Genomic DNA, 18,388 nt, shown 5'->3' with positions numbered 1-18,388 from the left:
CGTATGAACAGCGGCATGTCTGAGCGCTCTCAGTGCCCCTCCCCTCTCACTACTGCCACACACAACATGCATACCCAGCTTCCTATAAAATCTTTTCAAAGCGAACACAGTGTACCATTTAAGCGCAGGCTGGCAGAGCCCACAGCTGTCCCCCGCACACACGCCCTGCCCCCGAACAGCTGCAGGTAAGCGCCCAGCCTTTGAGAGACAGGAGGGACAGGCAGGACAGAGACATGACTGATGAGTCTTCGGGAGTCTGCAGCGCTAAGTTTAAAACAGCTCAGTAGACTGCGCGTCCTGCTTTCCAGCTGCGCCAGAAAGTTCTGTTATTTTATCCCAAACATTTATTAAACGCGCTCTGATTTTTAACCGCAGTTCTTCTGTTTCAGAATAAACCCGACTGTAGATGTTTTTGCAACTTTTTAACAAGAAAGAATCAGCATCTTAATATGTTTATTTTTTAAGTGGAAAGTGTTGCGCTCAACTGGATTTAATCTAAGATGAGTTCATCAGCGGGGATCATACCAGATATGGACATTTAAATGGCAGGATATCTCCAAAAGTGCAGGATACAGCTTGAAAAAACCCCTACATGTCATTTTTTTAACAGATGTAAAAGTTTGATTTGAAGAAGTAAAGTTAAACTCATAATTTGGTTTTGCTCAGTGTTTTTCAAAACAGGTTGTGCACTAAAGGCTTTATTTTTGTCTCTCTCGCCCAGATCATCAGAAAACTATTAAAAGCACCCTAATCTGAAATTTATAGGTAAAAGAACAAAAACGCTTCATACTTTAAAAAAAAGTCTGCAAACCTTTTTGGTAATATGTTTTAGTGATAAATTGCTATAATCTTAGTAAATCTTTCCTGTTTTAACTTTTCTGATAGCAGGATTTTTTAATGCACATTGCATGTCTTTGTCAATGTATACTTTGTTCCTTTCCACTCCGGCTCACTGGCTGTAGGGGAATTTTTCTGGAGGTTTTGCTTCCTAGAGCTCAAACTGACATATGCATAAAAATAATTTAGGTTTGGTGACATTTTTTATGCTGATTTAAACTGACAGTTTAGAAAAAAATAATCTCCTTTAGATGTTCCTTAAAATTGTATCACTGGCTGGATTTACAAAGGTTAAGACCTTTGGTCATCTATTCTCCCTTTAAGTGGATTAAGACGTGTGTGTGTCAGGTTTGAGAGTCACTTTAGAGTAGCTTAAAACACTTTAACTCATGGCTCAGCTCCTCTCTGTTCTGACCTATCTAAGTCTGCCACAGTATTTCGTCAGTTAGGGACCAAAATAAAATGTTTGTGTCGTTTGATTGACATAAATTCCCAGACTTTGATTGGAATATGCAGGGAAAAGCCATATTTCTACAAACCAATAAACTTTCGTTGTATTGTTGTTTCCAGAATCTCATTTTATGCTGGATCTCTTGGGTCTACCCCAAAGTATTTCTGCTGCAACTGAAATATGTTTCAGGTTGCTTTAACATTTATTTTTGTGATAATGTAATAGTGATCATGTTTTGAAACATAAGCAGAATCCTATTTTTTTAAACTATTTTCCATTTTTATCCCAAACCATTTTTTTAGAAGACAATAAGATGACCTGTTGATTGCAGTCCCAATGACTTTGAATTAATCCAGCACATTGTTTCTAAGTGTTCAGGTTTCTGAAGGTGTGGCTGGAATTTAATGAGTTTGGTTTTCAAATTAACATGATCAGGTATGATGGGTTTATTAGTCACCACAGGATCACTTCAAAAGAGCTTGCACACATTAACTAATTGACTCTGACACCGGGGCAACAATAGTGGCGTGCCATTGTCATGACTGTGGAGGATGTCCAGTCTCTGAGCTGCTCCTGCGGCGAGACAGGCAGATTAACGGCGCTGATGTTACACTGAGGCTTTTTGTGCTGCAGGAGGTTGTTTTAGTTGGTCAATGGTTCTGCTACGGTTGCAGATGGGTCCATCTTTCACATGGCTGCTCGCTGCAGGGAGCTGGGGGCTGGCAGATTGGGGGGTGAAAGCGGGAGGGCGCTAGAAAGTGACACAACAAGGCGGGACCAAGACAGGAGGAAAGACCTGACGGTGGAATTTCATTGGTTGTTTTGCGGAAAGTACAACGTGTCCCAAGGGGAAGTAAATATTTATGGGTCTGATAGATGGCCGACTATAGCTTTCAAGCCATATTAACAATCACAAGTGCTAAAAGGCTCATCCCACAATTGCTTGGGAAGTCTGCCAGATTTTAGTACAATTTGAACATATCTGTTTACTTCTGAATCAAATATTCTTGTGTGCTTTGACCATAACCACAACCAATTTTCCCAGCTTTGCCTCAGATCTGTGGCTGGACTCGCTTGCAGCTGAGGATTTTTGCACAGCCACAGGTGATGCACCCATGGGGAAACGCCCTCCAGCCTTCATGTTGATCCCTAACCGTAACATGAATAGTTCACAGATGATTCACTCGGACTCTTTCCAACACATGATGTTGGCCTCTTCCTATTACTGACTCAGCCTTGCCTGTTACGCGAAATTCCTGAGAATGTCAATGGGTCTTTGAAAAGCAGCTGTAAAGATCTGAAGAATTTGATCTACTCAGCTAATTTAAATGGGCTGTCCAGTTTGGTTTCATTTCATTTTCATACATTACTTCCTGTACAATTATCACCCAACTTATTCATAAACATTAATCATAAGTTTTGAGTTGAAATTACCAACATTTTAGGAAGATTTTTTCCTATGTATTTCTATTAATGCAATATTTCACAAAGTCAGTGGTGTAAAGCTATAAATACTCATTATTGTACAATAGGAAAGTATTGCAGTAATGTGCATGCACTGGTGTTCTGGAGGAATAACCTCTGACTTCTCAGGAAGAACATTTCATTTTTATTGCCAACATCAGCAACATGACACTATAGTGTTTTAATATTTCCTGATTTAGCAATTTAACTGCTTAGATGTTGACATTAACATTTTTAAAAATCCCAATTTACCTCAAACGTTTTACTATTTTGGTTAATCTTGTTTCAGTAAAATATCTCAAGTGTTGAAATGCACATACTGCAGGACTTACATTTAAGGAGGTCATTTACAAACATGTCTCTAAATCTAAAATGTTCCCTATGTAAACCAAGGTTGTGTTTATTTAGTGTCTGTAAAACTATTTCCAGGCATTTGACATGCAAGTGAAATCTCATGTAAAATTAGCAGGCTTCTCCTTTAAGAGAACAAGATACATAGCGCAGTGGATACTTTAGTGTAAGAATACTTATTCACTATTGCCCGATATCTCTTATTTGATCATGATTAGGAATGATGAGAGATTCAAGAACATTTTAAGAACCCAATCTAGGATTTTTTTGTTAAACCAAAGAATTAGGAATTGTCTCTCCTCTTTTATATTATCTTTCACTTTTTTTTAGAAAGACATTCACAATGAAAAATACTTTTTGATTGTTTCAGCTCTCTGTCTTATTTGTGCTGTTCTTAAGATTTTAGAAGCAAATCTTTAAGTTTCTTTGCTGTAAGTTTTGTTTACGCTCACTTAGCTTGAACCAGACTGAAACATGTTATCAGCCAAATTATTGACAAGTCCTATCAAAACAAAACATGCATACATAGCATAGGATCTCATTTTTCATAGAAAATGTTGACTGGAAGATCATTTTGTATCTTCTCTTTTTCTTCACATATTCTCATATTGAACCACACAAGTCTTATTCTTAATTCTTCTTTTAAGATGCTCCGCTTAGGTAGATCTTGGTTTAACCTACTTTGTCTTTATCAGAACAGCCTTATTTTTTTTTTTTTTGTGGTGTAGATTCAAAATGTCGGAAACATTCTTCAGAGATTTTGGTTTACATTAACAAGACAGCACTATGAAAGATTGGCAGATTTGTCTACACCTGAATCTTCCATTCCACAAAATCCCAAAGGTGCGCTGTTAATTTTTAAAACCCTTCTATGAGAACTCGAAAGATGGTTGTTTGAAAATCCCAATTTCTAAAATACCATCAACCATTCCATGTTCAGAGTCACCTATGTTCACCACTCTAAATCTGTTTTTACCACCATCACTATGTCTAGATGCCAAAAGACATACAGTTGCTGAAAAGGGATTGACTGCCTAACAAGGCCAGGGTGTACTTAATAAAGTGGGTGTTGCACATGCTGTAAGACATACTGGGTGTTACATTACTTAAACTCTCTGTCACAGAGCTCCATTAACATGCATGCACTATCATTAGTGCTGGTGTGGTTTATTCACCAAATGTTTGTAGTGTTTGGGGAAGGTGTGATTTGAGATAGTTCATACAGTTTCATCCAGAGCTTTTCACTGTTAGAAAGTGAGCTGATGTTTTGTGTTAGCTGCATGATGTCAGATTCACAGGTTGCAGAAATATTTTCATGCCTTCTGGACCTCATGCAGGGAGCTCAGGTTGCATGATATTAAGTGCAGTTTTGACTCTGCAGAACTTTGTGAAATGTACGGTAGTTATATAATCAACTACATGATTTACAAAACCCCCCACAACATTATTGGTAAATTTTAAGAAGCTTAAATAATTTTTCAGCATTTTTTACCCACTTGTCGACAGTTGTGGGGTCAACTAGATTTCTGACCCAAACTGAGATTAAATGTGCTCATCATGCTGGTTATATAACTCAATACCCTGGAATCCCAGCCCTAATAATTCTTCTCTTTATTTTGCTGTTTATTTCCCTTATTCTGCCCAAGTGAGCACATTATATCTGACATTTTTGTTTTTGGAAGGAGGCAGTAGGCATGTGTATTTGGGAAGCGACCCACTGAGAGTAATGAATTTGGACACCGGAGTGTATGTGTTGCAGAAGTGGGCGTGTGTCGCAGGCGAGCCTGAAGATCTGGTTGGGTAAGAGCTGGGCTGTATAAAAAGGCGGAGTGCAGCGCAGAAGCTCTCTCTCTGGTTCAGGTTCTTCTCTGTTTGGCATCTGTTAGGAGTTTCTTCTGTCATTTTTTCCCTGTTTGTGGAAGCAGAAGATCCCACTGTTGGGACTGGAGCGATTCTTTCTTCCTTTTTGCAGACGGTGAGAAGTCCATCTGTTTTCATAATCAGCTCTTGACTTGAGGAGTACCAAAACAAAACTTGGAATAACAATTTTTTTCTATAAAGGGTGTAACTCCACAGGTTGGTGTATTATTGCTTCATGTGTTATGCATCCTCTTTGGTGAATATGCTTAATTTTTTTTCTGGAACATGGATCCCAGGTTTAACATAAGTTTCCAGTATCAAATCCAACATCTTTTTTTCACGAGCCATTGTACATAATTATTCTTGGACAGGTTTTTTTTTATTTTTCATTTCTTTTTTTATTTTTTATGAGATGAGCTCATCCCGTCTCCTGTTTTTACCATCAACCCATTTTTAAATTTTGTTTTACAGTTTGCGCCTCTGTCGTAGTGGGACTGAAAACCATCCCTTTGTCTTTCTTCCTTTCATCTATTTAGAATCTCGCTGTCCAGTTGTGTAATGCAAAGCCATGTGATCACAAAATTTATAACTGCATTTATCTTTATACATAAAAATGACTTTAGTTCTGCAGTGTCAGTTCATGACGCAGCATGAATACAGTCTCTGTTGCTCTGACCCAGATCTTGATCAAACATGATGATTTAATAACTCAGAACTGAGGGGAGGGCAAAGGGTGGCGGATTTGGGGGCTTCCCGACTTTGGACGTGTGAAATGAACAGAACTTGTGGCAAAAGAGACAAATCGGAAATAGTTCCAGATAATATTTTCAATCACACATGTTCTGTACACGTGTGCAGTTTTGTGCCATAGCTTCAGGCAAAGGATGTTCCTTCCTCATGTTTTAGTTTATTTGCAAGCCAGCACAAAGCAGTACCCTCCTATTTTTGATCTGACTTCAAAAGCTTAGTTTCACTTCTTTGTATGTATTGTTTACATGAAATACATAGCCTACATTTACACTTTTCATTTTTTCACCTGCAGGTCCTGAACCACCCCGGGGGTTCACTGATCCATCATTTCAGGAAACATGATCATCAGACTGGGCAGGCTCACACCTGGATACTTCCGCCTTCTCCAGGTATAAATATAGCGGTATAAATATAAGCATGAGTCAGTGTACGTTGAGGCTAACTACAGTACTTTCACTGCATCATTGTATGAAGACAAAAATACAAAAAATATTTAACAATCAGCTCATTGATCATCACAATCATTTTTTTTTCTTTTATAAGCTCAAATAAAAATGTTGAATAAGCACCCATTAAATGTTACATTAAATTGAATTGGACCTTCTTGCTGTCTCAAACTGGTTAATTGAGCAGGTTAATTAGTCGGATCTTGTCTGCTCTTGTGTTGGCTTTTTATCAGAAGCGTTAATTGTAGCCTGGCCAACTTTAGTTTTGAAACAAGATTACCTTAAGAGTGATGCAATGCACCTTTGGTCTTGCCTGTCGTAATCAGAAATATTTCATAAAAGCCTAATTTGTCTCTCTTGTAATCAAGCGAAAAATGTTAAAGCCTTCTTTAAGCCAGCTAATCTTCAGTGCGCAGCAACAGGTGGTCAGGGTCATGTCCTTATGAGGTTATAAGAGGTTTCTTCATCACAATGTAATTGGGGGAGCTTATGATTATCATCTCCTTTGTTTCTTTTGTCATTGTAATCCTCTGTGGGGGGGCAGTATATGTCTCCTCCATTGTACATTAATTCTAATTCGTCCATCTTCACTAATTCACAAACAGGGAGCGTTTCTCGGATGGCTTTAAGAAAACAAAAGAAAGTGACTAGCTTTTAATTTGTATCTGACCCTGTAGCGAGGTTATAATAATATTTTTAATGTACAGACTGGTTGTTAGTTTAATGATTTCAGACAATTATATGCTTCAGTGAGCGCATTGTTAAATATTCTTTCAAATGAATTTTACTGGAAAACATTAGCAAGACTGGAACTTAGGACTAGGGTTATGTTGTCCTGAAATATGTTCTTATTGACAAACCACCCCACCCCCAAACATTATGCTTTTTATAGCAATTCTAGCAGTGTTTTTTTTATTTTTTTTTTACCATTTTGCTATAAAATGCAGGCCAGCCTTATAGAATACACAGACCTCACTTTATCTTTTTGAACATTGCTTACTCGTTCCATAAATGAGCTGGTATCTCACAGTGTGAGCAGCTCAAATGCCTGATCTGTATTTAGAAAAGGGTGGTGCTACACCTGGAGAAAAATCACAACAGAATCCATCCCTGTGCACAGGACACTGTTCCCCTTTTATAAAGTATCATGCTAAATCTTTAATGGCTGTTTCTGTTTGGGCACATAGGAAAGATTTCTAAAATTAGTCTTTTAAGCTTTTCAGAAGAGAACCTGTCTTGACATGCAGATGCATCTCAAAAAATTGGAATAAGACTGAAAAGTTATTTCTATAATTCCAGTCAAAAAGCGAATCATGTGTGTCTAGACTGTTGTATTAATGTATATCTCTGCTAAAAGTTATGATGTCCCAAGATTTAACATCTCAAGAAATTAGAGTATTAAGGGAATATATAATATGCATTTCGGTATATTAATTTGGTGATATGGCCAACACAATAATGGGGAAGACTGATGACTCAACTGGTGTCCAGCAGAAACTCATTGACACCATCCACAAGCGTAACCCACAAAAAGCCATGGCTAAAACAGATGGCTGTCTAGAGTTACGTTTCAAAGAATATTAATGGAAAAGTTAGGTGGAAGAAAAAAAGTGCAATTAATGAAATTTCTATACTCAGTAACAATTTGGGGAGGAATCCATTCTGCTATTGTTTGTCCACTGTGTGTTTTTATTTTTATTTTTATTTTTTTCAAGTTCAAAGTCAGTTTTCTGACAGAAAATCTTTATCCCTTGCCTATCAAAGACTTATAAAGATGCTGATTTAATTTCCTGGCAGAAATTAGCATTTGGGCTTACTGCCAAAAGTAACTAAGCCAGGTTTATTGCCCATATCATAGTTGTTTATTTGGCCTCAACACTGCCCTGATCTACTTTCAAGATCAAGATGAGAGACATCAGAGCCAGAGCAGCTAAAGGCAGCTGTTAATGCAAGCTGAGCTTCCTTAACACCTCAGCAGAACCACAGGCTCATCACCTCCATGTCGAGCTGCATTGATGCAGTAATTAATGCGAAATAAGTCTTGACATGGACAGAATCTTCAGCAGGCTGACATTTCTGTATAAAAAACAAACTTTTTAAATTCTCATTAGCGATACGACATAATCGACAACATATACTGAAAAATGCTTGAAATAATTGTTTTCATATAATTTGAGCTTAACTTTTTCAACTTAATTAACATTCTAATGATATTTTAATTTGAGATGCACGTGTAGTACCATATAAGTTTATATGTCCCAGTAACCTTTGTCTAATTTCTTTTCTGTCTCTGCAGAGGCAGGTCGCTGGTGAGGTCCAAACGCAGCCGCATGACCGCACCGTCAACCAGATCGCCATGATGCTGGCCATCATGGGTCTGAGTCTGTCCTACTACAGTGCCAAACAGATGACAGAGAAGGTCCAAGTCCAGCCTGGAGCTTGAAGAGGCTCGGTCGCTCCAGAATCTGGAGATGACAGATGAACCAATGAGAACCGGAGGAAGAAACGAAAGTAAAGGGAGGAAGAAAGGCACGGTGTTGTGTCTCAGGACAGCACTTTTCTCACCTTAGTCATCGATCACACCCTTCCACTGACTTCCTGGGATCCTTCACACATCACCACATTTTTTTATTGATGAATGAATGTTTCACTTTATTTTTGCAATGATTTAATAAAGCTGTGAATATTTTAAGAGATTTCAAGCGGATGTTTGATAACGCTGGAAGAGTCTCGAGGTTGGCACATTGAGCTGCAGCGTGACATTGTTTCCTGCGTCTGAGAATCTGTGGTGTCATCTGCACGCAACAGGATGCGGTTGGCCTGACTCGCGTGTTATGTCTCTTAAGTGAGACTGCATTTTAATTTTCTTTTCTTATCCTGCTGGTGCCCCATTTGCAAATGCAAGCCCTAATTTATAGCTAGCTGCAAACATGTGATTTTGGAGGAGTGTAAAATGCTGTTTAGGGTGTATATTATGGGTAAAAGCCATTTAAGCTGATTTTTTTATCACAGATTATTAATGCAACCTCCAATACATGGACATAAAGCATAGAAATTCAACAGAAATTGTCGACAGCTACTCTGTTTTCCCGGTTATTTTGCAGGGCGTGGAGTTGTTCTGTGTTTGCATGGCTGCTCCAGGCTGATGTGATGCCCTGTGACAGTCTGAGTTCTCGTTGGGCGCCACGTGACCCTCCCAAAACCTCTGCCCACGCCACTAGCTCCTCCCCTTCGCTCTCTACCTTGCATGTCACTGGGTAAAAATCTCACTTTGGCATCTACGTGATGATGGCATGAGAACACAACCCCAAATGAAGAGTGACCATTGGTTGACCGCTGAAGCGTCACAATAATCGGCCTGGTTCTGTGGCGGAGAGACAGAAGGATGCGGATTAGGTCATTGGTGGGGATTGTGGGTGGGATTAGCATTCAGTGTTTAGATTACAGGTTATAATTTGCAAAACATATATGCATTTACAACACATATCCAAAATCTCAGAGTGAGAGGTTTTTTAGATTTGTTTTGAGGAAGAAGACAGTTTGAGTAAGTAGTTTGGCACATTTAACCCTGAAAAAGATATAAATCAGACTGTAAAGCCATCCCTGATCTAATTTCTATCTTTAAATAAACAAATGTCAACATCAGGAACCTTGACGAACATAAATGTTGACAAATGGGGCTTACATTTGTCAACATTTATGACAAATGTAATATTTATGTCAAAGCAACTTTGGGAGTGTTGCTTGTTTTTGTACCATGTTTGTTGGTTGTTTTTAATACATACATATTTACCCAGATTATGAATGTAAAGCATTTGAAGCACTTTTAGATCAAGAGGTACTGAATAATTTTGATTTGTTGCTCATTTGAAATAAAGACTATATATCTGATGCTAGACCCATTTATTGGCGCCATTTATACAAAAAGCCTGCAGATATATTCTGGTTTTATTGCAGTAACTTGATCTACTGATGATTTTGGAAAAATCCAACCTTCAACTTGAGAAGGGGCAACCATTATTGTTTCCCTTACTCCTAATACTTTTTGTATTAGCAGTACTTTGGAATTTCTTTTTATAAACACACATTTGTTTTGAGATGTGCTTTGAACACATCAGCTCACATTTTAACCCCCCTACTGCAGTCAGGCTGAGGAGACGGCAGCATGCACGTGCCAGGTTTGAGCATGTTGCCGGACGGGAGACTGCGAGGGACAGCATGGAGGGGGTGGGTCACTCTGAGTTAGTTTCCACATGGAGCGCCGCTGATGTGGCTGTTGTCAAACGTGCAGACTGCAGAGAACACTGTCTCTGAGATCCTGGATAGTCCCGCCCTGCGACACAATCAGCAGCAGCCAAGCCAGTCGAACAATATAGATTTATTGAAAATACTCTGTACTATAAACATTGTCTTTTTATTAAAATGAAATAAAGTTGTGCCCATCAGTCTGCTCTGTCAGTGATGTGTAGCTGCGTACTCTGTCTCTTAATCTGTTTTTTTCTCCCTATGGCTTTCATTTTGTTGGTATTAACCACAAAGCTGCTTATCTCTGATTTAAGAGCATTTTTCCCCAACAGAGTTTGTTTTTTCTGCTAATGACTTCCAGATGATGTCATCCAGCCTCAATGAAATTAATAATTAATATCTACAATAACCAGGCTTGAAATAAGAGCAGACTATGGAAGCTAATTTTCATTTTAAAAGTTTCCTGGAGATTTCCATTACTATTAGCCACAATCTAAGTGATACTGACCACATATGGCAAACTACACATTAATACTGCAGTGCATAACATTAGAAAAAGTATATTTTTTTACATATTTGTTGAAATTGTCCCTATGTCATGACAGTATATGAAACAGATAATCTGTGAAAAAATCCTCTGCCTTCTCCCAGTGTTCTCTTGGCTAACTAGACACAACCAATCAGAGTCAGGACGAGGGTATTAGTGCTGTCAATCATGTTGGATGTGTGCCACTCAAACAAACTTACCCATATTCATTGCAATAAGAAGTTTTAAATCAATGAGACTCACAAACAAGCATGACAGGTTTTCATGTCTATGTCATAACTCTGCACTGTTAAGGACGATGATGAAGGAAGTAGGAAAAAAAAAACCTGCCAGGAAATGTATTTTCTTTCCTGCTGTTACAAACAGAAACATGTAGCAGTAGTTAAATGCTACAGGGAATTTATCTTGGAATCATACTTTTGTCAGAGTAAGACTTAAGGCTAAAATTTTCAGCTGCAATTACTTAAAATGGATTTGATGTGAAAAACAAAATATTTTGTGGAACAGCATCTCATGTCAAGTATACAGAACAGTTAAATATGATGTGCTATGGAGTCTCCCTGGCTTTCTTCAAAAGGTTCCTGGGAGCTTTATCAAAAAAACAACATGTTAATCTGTCCAACATATGAATTAAATTTATAGAAAATTCTGGTGACTTGTTCAAGAAAACTAAAAATGGGTCATTGCTTGATTTTTCAACAGCATCTATCCAGCATTGAATATGGAGTTCTTAGATTGTTTCTAGAATTATTTTAGTCTGTTTTTTTGTTGTTGTTTTTTTTGCTTCTATTATTTTTAATGTATAATCATTTATCATGGCTGTTATAAATTCTTGACATACAGAAAAGTACTTTTTAAAGTTCACTTGTTTAAGTTCAGTATACACTATATATTTTTCAAATTGGTGATTAAATAATATTGACTTATGGAATGTGTCCCACTTTCAAAAGGTGACAGAACAATTTCAGCAAAATTATTTGGAGATCCTAACAATGGTTCTTGCACTCATCATTTTGTGCAGCAAAAAAAATAAAGATAATTCATGTTAGACTTTCTCTCTTTTTTGTTGCTAGTTTCATAGTTTATTTCAGCTAAGTTTCGTCATCCTGAAATCATTTCTGCTTTTTCATCTGGCACAAAGCTACTTCCCAGTTGTCCTTCCCCTCTCCACATTTACTTTATCAGTAAATAAGTTTAACCATTTCACATTAAAATTGTAAATTCAAAAATCATAGATTTTTCTGTATGTTTTGAATTGTTTCCAGTCTGTATGTTTAGACTGACCTGCTGAATTGGAAAAAAAAAACAAAAAACATTTTGTTTTTTGTATTAGTTTGAGTAAATGGACGTTTGAAGATGTTCTATAAACAGAATAACACAAAGTAGAAAAACACCAGTTATGAAAGCATTCATTCTGATTCAGACACTTCTCTTTGTTAATTAAGATCCACATCCTGATATTGTTGTTTTAATCCCCTCATGGTTTTGATGGGGACGGCTTTCATTGAGCCGCTGTACAAACGAAGCACAGACTCTGATTTCCTGACTCTAATGCTGGGGAATGCTTTGAAAACACCAGCGGCTGTGGGAGCCAGAGCTGGAAATAGGCAGTGGTTTGGGAATTATACACTCTCTCTCCCTGCCTTTTAAATGCTTCATATTCTCTTCTTTGCTGCCCCTTGACAATTGTCTCTGTCATTAAAAGTTGCATAAAATGTCACTTAAGACCATAAAAAGCATTTGCGGAGGTTTTTTTTTTTTTATATGAAAGTAGATAACCTTGACAGATGTTTTAACTTTTTATCTGCAGAAATATTTACCAAAGGCGTCTGGAATTTTGTCTATTTATTTCATTTTTTATTGCATGTTGCTTCTTATCTTGGCTTTTATTTTAGTCCTAAAGTTAGAGCAAACTTAAAATTAGTAAATTCTTAGGAATATCACCTCTCTTATCTTGTTTGGACTTTATGTGCTATCCCCCCAAATAATGTATTTATAGATCCAGTGACATAATTCTCAGTTACATTATATTTATAGTGAGATTAAAATGCACACAATTGGACTCTGTTTATTCTATGTATTACATCAAATACAGTGTCTTCACAATAAATGCCTGAAAGAAATGTTTAAATTTGTATAGTTTTTTTAAAAGCCACATTTTTGTATGAAGATATGACGCCTAATGGTTACGTTTGTGCATTTCTCTGTTCATCAACCTAAATTTTCATGTCTGCCTAAACTTTCAAAGTAGGCTGGGTGATTTACCGTCAGTGTGCTGAGGCAAGGTGAGCTAATATTTCGCCCTTATATTGATGATACTACATAATGCATTTGCTACATGCCATCTGCTTATACCTGCACATTATTGGCTTTATTGCATGAGCTTGCATTCTGGAATCTGTATTGAGTGTACACATCAAATTCAAAAACAGTCCTTTTAACTTGGCATACATTAAACACATGCCTGGATAGTGCCACATATGTTGATCAGACCCCAACATCAGTTGCTCTACTCTGTTTACCAATTCCCCTTTTAACACCCTTTTCTCTATTTCCTTCTCTATCATGGCTGCATCATGCAGCACCTGATAACGTTCCAGTTACACCATGTTGTCAATCAGGAGTTCCACACCCAAAGCTGCTATAAAGACAGTCCTGAGTTGAATGATAGATCCCACTTTCTAATCCCTTCATGTCATCTCTTGGGCCATCTGAATCTTTGCATCTAATCTTTCCTTGGCAGCAGCCTCCATCGCTTTTTTACAAGGCAAATGAGGCCAGCGTAGGTTAATTTTGGATCAAACATTTGAAGACAGGTGTGAGTAGATACTGGAGAGCAGAGACATGTGGGGATTCATATGAATGTAGGTTGTAAACTCAGTGGCTTTGTCCAGTTAGAACTGGTGGGCTCACTCAGCACTTGAAAATTTACTGCCACTGCCGTCTTGCGAAATATCTTCCGAACAAAATTGGCTCCTCATTGAAAGGAGAGGCTGTCATTTCATAAGTTAGGATGTAATCCCCAGTACTATGGGCGAATGAGGCTGCAACTCATATGTTAAGTAAATAAATCATACTTACACAGAAAAACAAAATCCAAAACTTCAGTTATAAGGACTTATTTTGGTAAGTTCTGGTCCAATATTTTTTATATGTAAACAAATGAATTATTGCAGAGAAAATACAGGTAAAGTCATGTGGGAAGATCAGCTTTCATGTTGACATGCCAGTCCATTCATATTTCAAAGACTAGGAAGCTGAACTGGAGAAGTCGCTTCTAATTACAGCATTTTATCTGTCTCATTAAGTTCATGTTAAAACAGAGGTAAAAATATAGTTTATCACAGTAATGATCTGGTGTTTTAAATGCATTAAAGTTTGATAGTTGTGTTTTTGACTGTTTTTAGAGCCATATTTCTGTTGTTGGTTGAGAACAATGTCAAGGATGGAAACACTGAGAAGACATACCCTTCTAATTTGATAGAAGGACATAAATGTGAAATCATACTGGTTTTGCTCTCAGTCGGGCTTGTATGCCTTTTTTCATAAGCCAACCCTGGTGTTTATCTTAGCTCAAAAGGAAGTGGGGGGTAAGGATTTTTTTTCTTCAACAAGTGTGTATATTTGGGCATATCTGAGTTTTGCAGGGAATGTTTGTACATGTGTGATTCTTAGGTGACAAAAAATAAAAATTTACACTAGAAAAGATTCAGCATCAACATACACTGCTTTACTGCAGCAGACACTTTCATAGCAGAAGTAGCAAACAATCAATCCTCCACCATTGTTTCTCAATTCCGGTCCTCAGGGACCGCTGCCCTGCATGTTTTAGGTGTTTATCTTCTGCCACACACCTGACTTGAATAAGTGGGTGATTAACAGGCTTCTACAACACTTGATGGCATGCAGAGGTCATATAATAATTTGAATCAGCTGTTCTGGAACAGAGACACATTTAAGCTATGCAGGGCAGTAGTCCATAATGACTGCAGTTGAGAAACACTGACCTACACCAACAAGGTTAGGATCAAGGTTAACACTGGTGCAAATGTAAATAAGCCAAACACTAAAGAAGATGCTCACATATCTTCACAAACTGACTTTTTTTCTGTTGCTCTTCACCAGAGCTTTCTGTCTTTTCTGAGCATGCTCAAAATGTTTTATGCTATGTAACACCTGAGGTTTTTTTAACTGTCAATAGATTAGTATCAGAATGAGTGTCCAGGTGTTACTCTGATTCTTTCAAGGCAGCAAGTTTTTTTTTTTCTTCATTAGAAATCTACTGTGTGACTGAATGTGTTTTTTCCTCTTGGTTCTGAGCTTTAGAGTCTTGTTAAGCAAAATGGCAGGCCTTGTGGTTGGAGAAGCGCCTCCAGCTACGCTGAATGTAACCACGTAGCCGGTTTGAACAAGTTTACAGTCGGGAGGAAAAAACATGTTCTGTACAGAGAATATGAAAGGATGGGGTTGGGACTTGAAAGCACTGTTGCTATCCAGCAAAAGTGACCTTGCAGTCTTTTAACCAAATACATGCATATGCATATCAGCACACAAGCTCTCAGGTACATTTAAAAAAACATCCATGGTGGTGTTTTTGTGTAGGTGCGTGTGTACGTGTGCAGCCGTTAAAGTCAAACACTGATTCCTCTCTAAAATAAACAAATTGTGTCACATTGCCAAATGTTCCTCCTCATACCAGTGATACTTCACAACAAGGAGACTATTCCTGCATGCAGACATGATTCTAAGATCTTGTTGTGACTAAAAGCAGATCTGAAAACAAATGACAGCAAATCACAGTGCTGGAAAACAGAGGTTTACATATCAGTTGCACAATGTACCAGTGTTATGTTCATTTCTATCTTACTTATATTTTCCATTGTTACGACTGGCTCAAGGTCATAACAATAACTGAGACCATGCAGGGATTAAAGTGCATAAAAAGGAATGTTTATTAACACAAACAACAATGGATTGAGGATGTCAGTATCAGTGGTGTAATGCAAATGTTTGGATGTGGTGTATGAGTGCATATGGAGTTGTTGAAGTGCAAAAACAAAGACAAACTTAAATGTGCAAAAGGAGGGGAGCTGAGGCCTGGCAACAAAACACCGCAAGCATCAAGGCAGAGTGGATGCCGATGGCGACCCAGAAGGTGGAGACAGCCAGGTTCTTCTTCTTCTTCTTCTTCTTGAGTTTTTTGGCGGTTGGCAACAAACTTTAAGTAGCATTACCGCCACTTACTGGTATGGAGTGTGGTTCGAGATGGACTATCTATTTATATAAATTTAAATATACTCCTACAAATAACAATAATGAATAAACTAAATAAATAAATCATACATATATATATATATATATATATACACACACATTCATCCATTTTTATACTTAACTTTATACTATACCTCTCTAGATCATGCACATATTCACAAACACACCTACTATAATCAAATTCTGTGAAACAATTTAGTTGTCTTTAAATATTTAATAATTATTTGTATGTGTTTACTCCCCAAATTCTTCCTCAAAATATCTAATAAATTAATCTTTTCCTTAATACATTCAAACTCTCTTCTCATGCATCTTCTTTCTCTTTCATACTTATGACATTCTAATATAATATGCTCTATTGTTTCATATTTTCCACAGTAATCACATTTGCCATTATCATGCTTTTTTATTTTAAAAAGTGTATAATTAAGTCCTGTATGTCCAAATCTTAATCTTGTTATCACCCTTTCCTCCTTTCTATTTCTTCTTCCATTTCTTCTCTCTCCTACTATTTTCTGAATTTTATAAAACCATCTTCCTGTTTTTTCTTCATCCCACCTTTTTTGCCATTTTTCCATCAGTTTTCCTTTAACCATACTCTTTGCCTCAGATTTACTTGTTTTAACTGTAAAACCAATAGGATTTTGAATTGCCCTCTTAGCCATTTTATCTGCTCTCTCGTTTCCTTCAACCCCAATATGTGCTGGAACCCACACAAATATAACTATTAAACCCATATTTTGTATCCTAAATAATGTATGAAATATTTCTAATAAAATGTCCATCCTACTATCTGATTGAGTGTTCTTTAAACTTAATAGTGCAGAGCTAGAATCTGAACATATCACTGTTTTTAATGGTTTTATTTCTTCTACCCATTGTAAAGCTAATAATATTGCCAACATTTCTCCTGTGTATACTGATAATCCATCTGTAATTCGTTTTCCTATTTTTAAATTGAATTCTGGTACTACAAAAGCTACTCCTATTTTTCCATTTATTTTTGATGCATCTGTATAAATTTGCATATATTGATAATAATTGTTTAAATGTATCTGTACTGAATAACTATCTGCTATGTAAGATTTATCTTGTTTCTTTTCCATTATTGACATATCTACTGTTGCTTCTGGTAGAATCCATGGTGGTGTTATTGATATTGGTGTTTGACTTATTTCTAAACTATTCATTTTAAATTCTTTTATTGTATTTTCAATTGTCCATCCAAAACTCCTCATTTCTTTCTTTTCTTTTTCCCAACATGGACTTAAAATTTCCCTAGTTGGATGATCAAATTTATTGCTTTGTACATTTAACCAGTAATTTATTTCTAGTTTTGTTCTTCTTAAATCTAATGGCATTTCTCCCATTTCTACTTGTATTGCTGCTGTTGGTGTGGTTTTAAATGCTCCATAATCTTAATGCCTGGTGTTGAATACTGTCTAATTTGACCAGATGTGTTTTAGCTGCTGAACCATAAACTATACAACCAAAGTCTATGTTAGATCTTATCATTCCAGTGTAAATCTGTTTTAGTGATTTTCTATCTGCTCCCCAGTCACTGCCAGCCAAGCATCTTAAAATATTTAAGATTTTTTTACATTTATCTACCACTTTTTGAATATGAATATTCCATTTTAGTTTTTCATCGAACCATATTCCTAAAAATTTTATACACTTTACTTGCTCTAATTCTTGATTATATAATTTCAATTTTATTTCCTTGTTTAATTTTTTCTGAGTAAATATCATTACTTTTGTTTTTTCAACTGAAAACTTAAATCCCCAGTGCAACGCCCATTTTTCTATTTCAATAATAACCTTTTGTAATTTTCTTACAATGAAATCTACATTTTTCCCTCTTTTCCAAACAGCTCCATCATCTGCAAAAAGTGAACATCCAATTTCTTTTCCAATATCTTTAAATACATCATTTATCATAATTAAGAACAATAATGGACTTATAATACTTCCTTGCGGAGTTCCATTTTCTACTTTATATTTTCCTGAGATCACTTCACCAATTCTAACTTGTATTTTTCTATTTGTTAAAAAGTCTTTAATCCATTTAAATAATTTTCCTTTAATGTCCAACATATATAACTTAATTAATAATCCCTCAACCCACATCATATCGTATGCTTTTTCTATGTCAAAAAATAC

The 18,388-nt window shown here is 36.7% G+C and overlaps 1 long non-coding RNA gene across 3 annotated transcripts; it reads left to right on the top strand.

Annotated features, from left to right (window-relative positions):
- Positions 1-74: 74 nt before the first annotated feature.
- LOC114142290 (uncharacterized) lies at positions 75-8,675 on the top strand. Of its 3 annotated transcripts, none has more exons than XR_003594985.1 (4): positions 75-185; positions 2,334-5,078; positions 6,006-6,102; positions 8,456-8,675. It is a non-coding gene; the product is annotated as an uncharacterized LOC114142290 (long non-coding RNA). The 3 variants fall into 3 exon arrangements; XR_003594984.1 differs by having other exon boundaries at positions 2,334-5,179; XR_003594986.1 differs by lacking the exon at positions 2,334-5,078 and having other exon boundaries at positions 78-185.
- The last annotated feature ends 9,713 nt before the right edge of the window (positions 8,676-18,388 follow it).

The sequence above is a fragment of the Xiphophorus couchianus genome, chromosome 3 (assembly GCF_001444195.1).
Source record: "Xiphophorus couchianus chromosome 3, X_couchianus-1.0, whole genome shotgun sequence".
Lineage (NCBI taxonomy): Eukaryota > Metazoa > Chordata > Actinopteri > Cyprinodontiformes > Poeciliidae > Xiphophorus > Xiphophorus couchianus.
The sequence above is the reverse complement of the archived record's forward strand: the minus strand, read 5'-3'. Positions and strand labels throughout refer to the sequence as shown.